The sequence below is a fragment of the Gossypium raimondii genome, chromosome 2 (assembly GCF_025698545.1).
Source record: "Gossypium raimondii isolate GPD5lz chromosome 2, ASM2569854v1, whole genome shotgun sequence".
Taxonomy (NCBI): Eukaryota; Viridiplantae; Streptophyta; class Magnoliopsida; order Malvales; family Malvaceae; genus Gossypium; species Gossypium raimondii.
This window is the reverse complement of record NC_068566.1, coordinates 42,896,784-42,908,574: the sequence shown is the minus strand read 5'-3', so window position 1 is coordinate 42,908,574 and position 11,791 is coordinate 42,896,784. Positions and strand designations below refer to the sequence as shown.

Sequence of the window (11,791 nt, the reverse complement as noted above, 5' to 3'; positions counted from 1 at the left end):
TGTTTTAGCTTGTGATAACACTCTAGAATAACGTATTTTTATGTATTAATTATGTATTTATTCTGAGTATGATCCTGCTAATTTGAGCTATTTATGATCTTTTATCTCATAGGGACTAAATTTGAGGCAAAAGTGAAATTAAGGGCCAAAAACGTGAATTTAGAGATAAAATGGGCCAATGTGCAACACAAGGAAAAGTTGGTGCCAAAAGTGCAAGGATGGAGGACACAAGGGTTGAAATGCAAAAAGAAGAGATTTTATTCTATTAAACTCTATTTTAATTATATTAGGATAATTAATATTGAGATAATTATTAAGGATTATTTTTAGGATTTTATTTTATCTTTAATTAAATTTATTTATCTTTTAGGAATTTAAGTAGGATTAGAATATCTCCCCTAGCACTATAAATAGGGGGTGAAGTGACTCAAAAGAGGATCTCATCTTTTCTTTTTCTGTAAACACTTTCTCCCCAAAAGTCTAGGCTTTTGTTCTTTTCATATTTCCTTTCAATAAAATCTTTATTTTTATTTTATTTATTTTCTTTTCTACCACAACCATGAGCCACTAAACCCATCTAGCCGAAAGTTGTCAAAAATCCCCAAAAGGGTTCATGAGGCTTAGAATCCGTACTTAGCCTCCTCACTGAGTATTCATCGTTTCTCCGCACTACGGGGCTGACGCTTCCGTCCAAGTCCCTTAAGAAGTAAGTTGTTCAACGTATGCAAAGACGACCGCTTTGTATGTTTTGGGAATGTTGCACAGTCGGTTCGTTAACTTACTGCGTCAGAGGTTGGCGAGCCCGAGAGACAGAATGGCGTGGGATTTGCCATTGAGAAGCGTTGATCTAGCATAAGACGATCCTACAAAAGCGATTGTTGGCTAGAGTCAGGTTCTACTAAATTGTAAGTCTAAATCCTTGGAGCTAGTGGTCGTAGGCGTCCTCTTCCACTATAACTGGCTTATTCGGTTTGGGAAGGATCATCTAAAAGCCAAGGATTGAACCTAAGGCGGAACGAGACAACTGGAGGCTGGAATCTCCCATAAGAATTTTCTTTCTCTTAACTCTATTTTTAATTTCTCAAATTTTCAATTCAATATTCTTAATTCTGTTTTTATTTTATTTTTCATTTCTAGATCCAATAATTTAATTCTGCTATTGTTTTTCTTTTTTTCAGGAACGCAGGTTGTCTTGGGTAAGACTCTGCTTGGGATTTCACGGAACAAGATATTTTGCAAGTCCAGTCCCTGAGGATTTGACCCTACTTCCCTTTTACTATTGTTTTTCATTATTTATTAGGGATAGGATATTTTTGGTGCTTTCAACGACCACATCAAATTTTGGCGCCGTTGCCGGGGATTGGCAATGTACTAATCTTGTTTTTTTGTTTCTTATGACCAGATCTGCTCCAGGTACTCTTGCGTTCGATTCAGAAATTGAGAAGACTGCTAGAGCCAATCACAAAGAGACAAAGTTACGGAAAAAACAGTCAGCGGTGGTTGGAACTCAAAGTAACCCACCGCCAGAAATCGAAGTCGACAACGAAGCTGAGTCTAGGGTTAACAAAAACCCTACTCGAACACTTGAAAGCGAAAAAGTAGAAGTCGACTCACCAGAAGAAGTGCTTAACGCTAGGGTTAACGAAAACCCGAATCTAGCACACCAACCAATGGCTCAAATGATTCGGCAACTGGTCGAAGCTCCAACAGAACAACCGCCATTGTGCATCGCGTTTCCTACTATGGATACTGATTTTGAGTTGAAGTCAGGTTTAATTCAATTATTGCCAACTTATCGTGGGTTGCAAAATGAAAATCCCCACAAGCATCTGAAAGAATTTCATATGGTTTGTCTTCGCATGAAACCTCAGGGGGTAACTGAGGATCAGATTAAATTACGTGCTTTCCCTTTCTCCCTAGCAGATTCTGCTAAGGAATGATTATTTTATTTACCCCCTGGATCTATTACAACTTGGGCTGATCTATCTCGTTTATTTCTGAATAGGTTTTTTCCAGCATCTCGGGCAGCTGAGCTAAGAAGAGAGATCGTTGGAATAAGACAAAAAGAAGCTGAGTCCCTTTACAATTATTGGGAGCGATTTAAAAAGTTGTGTGCAAGCTGTCCACAACATGGTATAACAGAGCAATCTCTCCTCTAATACTTTTACAAAGGTTTGAAGCCCATGGAGATGAATATGGTAGACGCTGCTAGTGGAGGAGCATTGGTCAACATGACTCCCCAACAAGCGAGAGACTTGATCTCCACGATGGCTGCAAATTCTCAGCAGTTCCGAGCCAATACTGAACTCCCTAGAAGGGTTCACCAGCTAAGTAATTCAACCTTAGAGGATAAAGTTGATAAACTTACTAATATGATGAATTCTCTTATTGCAGAAAAAACGAAGACAGCTTGATTATGCGGAACATGTGCTACATCTGATCACGCAACTGATGCATGTCCCAGTTTGTATGATGATACCACGGCCCATCTGGATGTTGTTGGAAATTTTCCTGGGCCACCACAAAGGCAGTACGACCTCTATGCTAATACCTACAACCCAGGATGGAGGGACCATCCTAACTTAAGCTATGGGGCCAATCTACGAAATAACCAGCCATACCAAATTCGGTTTTCGCAACAACCACAAGGTTCAGGTAATTTTCTAGAAACCATGGTCAATAAGTTAGAAGCTAATGTTCTTGATTTTCAACAGCAAACTCTTAATTTCCAAAAAGAGACGAAGGATTTCCAACAGAAAACCGAGGCGTCTATAAGAGAGTTGACCACATCGATCGAGAAATTAACCTCTCAAGGGAAGCTACCGTCAAAAACAGAACCAAAACCTAGACAAAATGCAAATGCAGTGATGTTGCGAAGTGGAAAGGTACTGGAATCGATTCCTGATAGGAACCTTGCCTAATAAATCGCCCAGGAAACACTCGAGAAAGATGAACAGGTCCGACCGAAGCCTTCATTACCTAAAATTCAACCTCCATTTCTAGAACGATTCAACCAGTGTCGAAGAGGTAAAGAGGACAAGGAAATTCTTGAAACATTTAGGAATGTCGAGATCAATATTCCGCTGTCGGACGCCATCAAGCAAATACCACGGTATGCTAAATTTCTTAAAGAGCTGTGCACTAACAAGCGAAAATTGATAGGTAATGAAAGGGTGAATGTTGGTGAGAATGTGTAACACCCCTTACCCGTATCCAACACCGGAATAGGGTACGAGGCATTACCAAAACATATACACTTGTAAACGTATTTAACCGAGATATAAAATTTCATCAAAATTAAAACTTTCAAAATAATTAACATGTTTCTATAACTTTTCACAATATATCCTCAAAATATTATAATCATAATAATTAGGGCCTGCGAGACCCGATACATACTCATGCAATTTAATGCTTCATTTCCATTTCATTCAATTCGCAATTTCTCATGCTCATAATTTAAATCATATCACTAGCAATTTCCATTTAATTCACGTACAATTCAATGACATCAAGTTCAAAACTAATACGTATTTACCATTTAACTCAATGTTTATTGATTATACCATTCAATAACACATTTATGAAATTCTCAATTTTGCAATGAAAATATCACTTTAGTTTGAATAACAACATCGTCATGATATAAATACACTACCACTTATCCATTTACTTTAATTCTTTTGGGCCCATTTGTCACTTACCATCCTTAATCAAATTAGGGAACGGTCACGGAAAATTGAGTACTTCACTTTCACTTTGCCATAGTATAACTATGGTTTTACGTATGATCACTTATCACTTGTCCCTGATCAGATAAGTGTAGCTAGGCTACCACTTATCACTTTGCCACTTGATCAGATAAGTGTAGCACTTATCACTTTGTCACTTGATCAGATAAGTGTAGCTAAAGCTACCACTTATCACTTTGTCTCTTGATCAGATAAGTTTAGCACTTATCACTTTGTCACTTGATCAGATAAGTGTAACCACTTATCACTTTGTTTCTTGATCAGATAAGTGTAACCACTTATCACTTTGTTTCTTGATCAGATAAGTGTAACCACTTATCACTTTGTTTCTTGATCAGATAAGTGTAGCCACTTATCACTTTGTCACTTGATCAGATAAGTGTAGCTAAAACTACCACTTATCACTTTGTCACTTGATTAGAAGTACTCAAATCCGGCGTTCCACTTAATTTGATCATTTATTCGATTTTCACATTTTTATTTTATTCTCATTTCAACAATAAATACATTTCATCATACATTGTATAATTCATGAAATTAACATTTAATCATTAAATTTCAGCCATATGAACTTACTATTTCATTATCTTCCACACTTGTTTCCTATGCACATTACACAAGATATAAACATATCATTCAAGCATAGTTGCAAGCTAGTGTATTGAAAAATAACTCTTTTTGGAACTAACCACATGATAAACCATTTATGACATTATTTCATGCCAAATCATATACCGAATATACCATACACACATGCTATAAAACTTTATTTTCACACATGAGCTTAAACCATGTCCAATAATGCACAAATTTAAGCATCATTTCTATTTCATCATCTATCAATTATAATCAAACATATGACCAATTATCCACAAATCATTCATATATTTCTCAATTTTCCTCCTCCTCCTCTCCATTCCACATCCTTAATGTGTATAACACACTTAAACAACATTAACTATAATTTCAATATTCACTAACATATATATTCAAAGCTGTTTATCCGAGTCAGAGTCACTAAATTATTTTTATCCGGAGCTACAGAGCTCCAAATTAAGATCCGTTAATTTTTCCTGAAACTAGACTCACATATCTTTATACCATAAAATTTTCAGAATTTTTGGTTCAGCAAAATAGTACAATTTATTCTTTAAAGTTTCCCCTATTTCGCTGTCTGACAGTTCCGACCACTCTTCACTAAAAATTAATTATCTCATTGTACAGAATTCGGATGATGTTTTAGCTTGTTTCTTATAAAAATAGACTCATTAAGGATTCTAACCATATAAACTATAACTCATAATCATTTTTGTACAATTTTTAATGATTTTCCAAAGTCAGAATAGGGGAACCCGAATTCATTCTGACCTTGTCTCACAAAATCTATTATATCTCATGATTTACAATTCCATTGCTCACATCGTTTCTTTTATAAGAAACTAGACTCAATAAGATTTAGTTTCATATTTTATTCATCCTCTAATTCAATCTCTACAATTTTTGTTGATTTTTCAAAGTTACACTACTGCTGCTGTCCAAAACTGCTTTAGTGCAAAATGTTGATTTCCATTTTGCCCCAAATTTCACAGTTTATACAATTCGGTCCTTTCTCAATTAACCCCTCAATTAATCTAATTTTCTCATTTAATACTTTACCTAGACATTATAAGCTGTTACACAACTATTGGAATTCAGAATTTCCACATATAACTCTATCTTTAAACTCTTTTACTATTAGGTCCCAAACATTCACTTTCTATTCAATTCTTTCAATAAAATCAGCATATGAACAATTTAAAGCTCTAATTTCATGATAAATCATCATATAGTTCCAGCACATGTTCATATCAACTTTCAACTTCTTTCATAAAATCAAAAGCTAATGAAGTTAACAAGTGGGCCTAGTTGTAAAAGTCATAAAAATACAAAAATTTCAAGAAATAGTCAAGAATTGAACTTACTTGTAATAAAAATATGAAGAACCAGCTTGAAGAAGCCCTTCCATGGTGTTTTAGCTGATGAGAATTCAGAAAAATGAAGAGAAATCTAGATAATTCCACTTTGGTCCTAACTTTATTAAGCAAATTTTGTAATATTCCAATTTTGCCCTTAATTCTCTTTACTTTCTGCTGATTTCATGCCCTGCCGTCCAGCCCAAATAGGCCTTGGGTCTATTTTCCTTTTAAGCCCTCTTCCTTTTATCATTTAAGCTATTTAATCATTTCCTATAATTTTGCATTTGTTACAATTTAGTCCTTTTGTTCAATTAATTATCGAACTTTAAAATTTCTTAACGAAACTTTAATACTAACTTTTAACACTCCATAAATATTTATAAAAATATTTATGGCTCGGTTTAAAATCCCGAGGTCTTGATACCTCATTTCGATTCTAATTATTTTAATATTTATTTCTAGTGCACTATTCACTATTTCAAAAATTTTCCTAACTTCACATTTAACTTATACTTACTAAATTAATAATATTTTCTACCCATTTGTCGAATTTAGTGATCTCGAATCACCGTTCCGACACCTCTGAAAATTCAAGCCATTACATTTTTTTTCGTCGGATTTGTGGTCCCGAAACCACTGTTCCGACTAGGCCTAAAATCGGGCTATTACAGAATGTATCCGCAGTGTTACAACGAAAAATGCCGGTAAAATGCAAAGATAGGGGCATGTTTGCAATACCATGCAAAATAGGCCATTTGGGAATTAAGAAGGCTATGTGTGATCTAAGGGCTTCTATAAATGTAATGCCATATTCTATTTATGAATCACTTAATGCGGGTTTTTTGACAAAAAGCAGTGTTATCATTCAATTGGCGAGCAGTGCATTGTGCACCCAGAAGGAGTCCTCGAGGATGTTCTGGTAAAAGTTAGCGAGCTTATTTTCCCTGCAGATTTTTATGTGATCAAAATGGAGGAGGATATCACTCCTGGATCTTCAGATCTCCTGCTGGGTCGACCGTTCCTTAGTACAGCTAGTACTAAAATTGATGTTCGAAGTGGAACTCTTATGATGGAGTTTGATGGGGAGATTGTAAAATTTAATGTCTACGACGCCATTAGCCATCCAAGCGAAATCTTGAGTGTAAATCGTATCGACATAATTGACTCTTTGGTGGAAGAAAATTATGAGTCAATTTATGGAGATGATTCTGAACTTGATGAAATTGAATTTGTTAATGAGTTATTATCTCCAAATACTAAACTGTTACCTTCTGTTATACAGGCACCAGAGTTGGAGTTGAAACCACTTCCTGAGCATCTGAAATATGCATTTTTGGGGAAGGGTAATACCCTACCAGTCATAATCTCCAATAGACTCTCCACACATGAAGAGGAAAGTTTGGTTCATATACTAAAAAGTCATAAGGAAGCGATTGGCTGGACCATTGCAGACTTAAAAGGGATAAGCCCTTTGACGTGCACACACAGGATCTACTTGGAGGAAGACATGAAGCCGAGGTGAGAGGCGCAAAGACGGCTAAATCTGAATATGATGGAGGTAGTAAAAAAGGAAATAATTAAGCTTTTAGACGCTGACATAATTTACTCTATTTTTGACAGTAGGTGGGTAAGTCCAGTTCTGGTCGTGCCAAGAAAACAGGCGTGACAGTAAAGAAAAATGCCGAAGGTGACTTGGTACCTACCCGAGTACAAAATGGGTGGCGCGTCTGCATTAATTACAGGAAGTTGAATTCATACACTAGAAAAGATCATTTCCCTCTTCCTTTTATAGATCAAATGCTTGAAAGATTAGCCGGAAAAACTCATTTTTGTTGTCTTGATAGATACTCAAGTTTATTTCAAATTCCAGTCGCACCGGAGGACCAAGAAAAGACCACTTTTACATGCCCATTCGGTACATTTGCATATAGAAGGATGCCATTCGGTCTTTGCAATGCGCCAGCCACCTTCCAAAGATGTATGATGAGTATATTTTCTGAATATGTGGAAAAAATTATCGAAGTTTTTATGGATGATTTTACTGTATATGGGAGTTGTTTTGATGAATGCCTTAAAAACCTAACGATAAATTTGAGTAGGTGCATAGAATTTAATCTTGTCTTGAATTATGAAAAGTGTCATTTTATGGTAGACAAGGGTTTAATTCTAGGTCATGTTGTTTCATCTAAAGGAATTGAGGTCGATAAGGCCAAAATTGATATTATAAATTCTTTGCATTATCCCTCCACTGTGAGGGAAATTCGTTCTTTTCTTGGCCATGTAGGGTTTTATAGGCGCTTCATAAAAAACTTCTCGAAGGTAGCTAAACCACTGTGTGAGTTGTTGCAGAAGGATAAGAAATTTGAGTTTGGCCCAAAATGTAAGGAGGCATTTGATACACTCAAGCAAAAGTTAGTCTCCGCTCCTATAGTACAACCACCAGATTGAAATACCCATTTGAAATTATATGCGGCGCCAATGGCGCGATGTAGGAGCCGTGTTGGGGCAAAGGATAGACAAAGAACCACATGTCATATGTTATGCCTCGAAAACCCTAGATCTTTGCAGAGCAACTACACCACTCTGAAAAAAAGAACTCTTAGTCGTTGTATTTGCTTTAGATAAATTTCGACCTTATTTATTGGGAACTAAAGTGATTATTTTTTCTGATCATGCAGCTCTCAGGTATTTGATCGCGAAGAAAGAAGCAAAACCGAGGCTCATTAGGTGGATTTTACTGCTCCAAGAATTTGACATTGAGATTCGAGACAAAAAAGGATGCGAGAATTTAGTGGCTGACCACTTAAGCAGAATAAAAGTACCTTTTGACGACATCCCTATTAAGGAAGAATTCCCTGATGAGAGCCTATTCTCGACCGAGGTACGTCTCCCATGGTATGCAGATATAGTAAACTTTCTAGCCACATGATCATTACTCACTGAGTTAGCACGTTCCGTGAGGGACAAGCTTAGACTTAACGCTCGATATTACATTTGGGATGACCCATACTTGTGGAAACACTGTTCAGACCAGATAATACGAAGATGTGTTCCAGAAACTGAGGTAACTTCTATCCTTAATTTTTGTCATGCTGAAGCTTGCGGAGGTCACTTTGGCCCTAAGCGGACCGCTCATAAGGTGTTAGGATGTGGGCTATATTGGCCAACAATTTTTCTAGATGCATATAACTTCTGTAAGTCTTGCGATAGGTGCCAACAGGCAGGTAACATCACTAAACGAAATCAAATGCCCCTTTCCCCGATTCATGTATGCGAAATCTTTGATGTATAGGGTATCGATTTCATGGGCCCATTTGTTTCTTCATTTAGCAATGTATACATAATTCTTGCAGTAGACTATGTTTCTAAGTGGATAGAAGCAAAACCTACTCATAATGATATGCCAAAACTGCTATGGAGTTTTTAAAACAAACTATTTTTTCCAAGTTTGGCACACCTCGAGCCCTAATCAGTGATCGTGGCACCCACTTTTGTAATAAGGTCATGGAGGCATTGCTGGCAAAATATAGAGTCCACCATCGTATAGCTACGGCTTACCATCCCCAAACGAACGGTCAAGCTGAGGTCTCAAACAGGGAAATTAAGACTATTTTAGAGAAAACAGTTCGTCCTAACCGAAAGGATTGGAGCCTTTGGCTAAATGATGCACTTTGGGCCTATAGGACTGCGTATAAGGGACCGATTGGTATGACCCCGTATCGACTTGTTTTTGGTAAAGCCTGCCACCTTCCAGTCGAATTGGAACATAAAGCCTATTGGGCCATTCGACAGTGTAACATGGAGTTAGAACCTGCAGGAAAGGCAAGGAAATTAGACATCCAAGAGTTAGAAGAAATTCGTAATGATGCCTACGAAAATGCTCACATTTATAAAGATAAGACAAAGTTGTTTCACGATAAGAGAATTGCTTAGAAGAATTTTTCGGTAGGACAAAAAGTTTTACTTTATAACTCCGTGTTAAAGTTATTCCCAGGTAAGCTTCGATCACGATGGCAAGGACCTTTCACTGTTACTAAAGTGTTCACACATGGAGCGGTTGAAATAGAGAGTGAAGAATCTAGAAAGCAGTTCGTAGTCAATGGCCAGCGGTTGAAGCCGTTTTATGAGAATTTTCAAGCCCACACGGTTGAAGAAATCCTTTTGGAACCACCATAGAACCAATAACGGCGTCGAGCTAACGACGTTAAACAAGCGCTTGTTGGGAGGCAACCCAATTTTTATTTTTATTATTTGTTATTTTTTTCTTTATTTTTTTCTTTACTTTATTTTATTTTATTATTTATTACTTATTTGGATATTAATAAATTTTTCTTCTTTTGCTTAGATAAAACAGAGCGAAAATTTAGAACGCATTGATGCCTGACTTGAAACCTTTGGCCAGCAACTGACCAAGTTCATTACCATCATATGCGATCGACAGTAACAACACGGGGAGTTTTTCTAAACTTTTCTACCTATTTATTTCTTTTCGTCCACATTGAGGACAATGTGCTTTTAGTAGGGGAGGTACTCTTCGTTATTACTATCATTTTCTGTTGTGATTTTGGTTATTGTTGCTGGTGTTGCTGCTTGAGGCTTTATTTTGTCCATATTTTTTTTGAAATCTCCTACCTCTTTTCATGCCCAAGATTTTTACCAAGAATTGCCTACTATTTGACCTACAAGCATGATTCTTGTTTTCTGAGAAAATTACGAATTTTCCATAATTGATGCCATCTCCACTGTTTTATTCTTATTAGGCTAAAAATAATTGTGATTCATAAAGTTAACTTTATCTTGCTTTTCGTAAAATTGATCAAGTTTAAATACAAAATGGACACTTAATATGTTGCATGCTAAAATATGTTGATGACTATTAAGGTAATTATTGAAACTTATTTTCGACACTTGATTATTATTATTTTTCCTCTAAAGTCCTCATAAAAAAGTTATTATTATTAATGTCGTTTAATATTTCCGTGGTTATGAGTGCAGCTTAAAAATGTGACTGACTGAGTAACTGGGGTAGGGTGCTTGAGTTGTCATCCTATTTCGCGTCAAAAGGTTGTGTGACGTGTTAGATAAAACTCCGCTAACCGGAATTAATCTTTAAGAACATATTGGGCTGAGTAACCGGGGTGGGGTGCTTGGCTATCATCTCTCTTTGCGTCAAAAGGTTCGATATGTTCTTAAGAAAAAATTATAATAAATTAGAGTCTCTTTCAATGAAATGTAAGGGGTGGGGTGCTTGGCTGTCATCTCTCTTCGCGTCAAAAGGTTCAGTATATTCCTAAAGCAAAGAAAAAAGAAAAAAATAATAATTTGGGGACTAAAGGAGGAAACAAATAGGGTGTCTTGGTAGGTTTGGTAATTTACCTAATTTTCATTCAATAATTCAAGTCGATTCTAATTTTTGTGTGTATTAATTGGAAAACTTTTTCTATTTTACTTAAAGCAAGCTTAGGGTTTTCTTTATTTTTCATATGCATTTTTGACTGATTTCTATAAAACTTTGGAAGTGATATTTCTTTTATGGCAGAATCTAACTTTCACAGTAGATAAGAACCATACTTGACGGCAAGCATGGGCTAAGTAGGGGGATTTGATAACACTCTAGAATAACGTATTTTTATGTATTAATTATGTATTTATTCTGAGTATGATCCTGCTAATTTGAGCTATTTATGATCTTTTATCTTATAGGGATTAAATTTGAGGCAAAAGTGAAATTAAGGGCCAAAAGCGTGAATTTAGAGATAAAATGGGCCAATGTGCGACACAAGGAAAAGTTGGTGCCAAAAGTGCAAGGATGGAGGACACAAGGGTTGAAATGCAAAAAGAAGAGATTTTATTCTATTAAACTCTATTTTAATTATATTAGGATAATTAATATTGAGATAATTATTAAGGATTATTTTTAGGATTTTATTTTATCTTTATTTATCTTTAACTAAATGTATTTATCTTTTAGGAATTTAAGTAGGATTAGAATATCTCCCTTAGCACTATAAATAGGGGGTGAAGTGACTCAAAAGAGGATCTCATCTTTATTTATCTGTAAACACTCTCTCTCCAAAAGTCTAG

The 11,791-nt window shown here is 35.9% G+C and overlaps 1 pseudogene; it reads left to right on the top strand.

Annotated features, from left to right (window-relative positions):
- Positions 1-6,405: 6,405 nt before the first annotated feature.
- Positions 6,406-9,883, top strand: LOC128034559 (uncharacterized; annotated as a pseudogene).
- Positions 9,884-11,791: the final 1,908 nt, after the last annotated feature.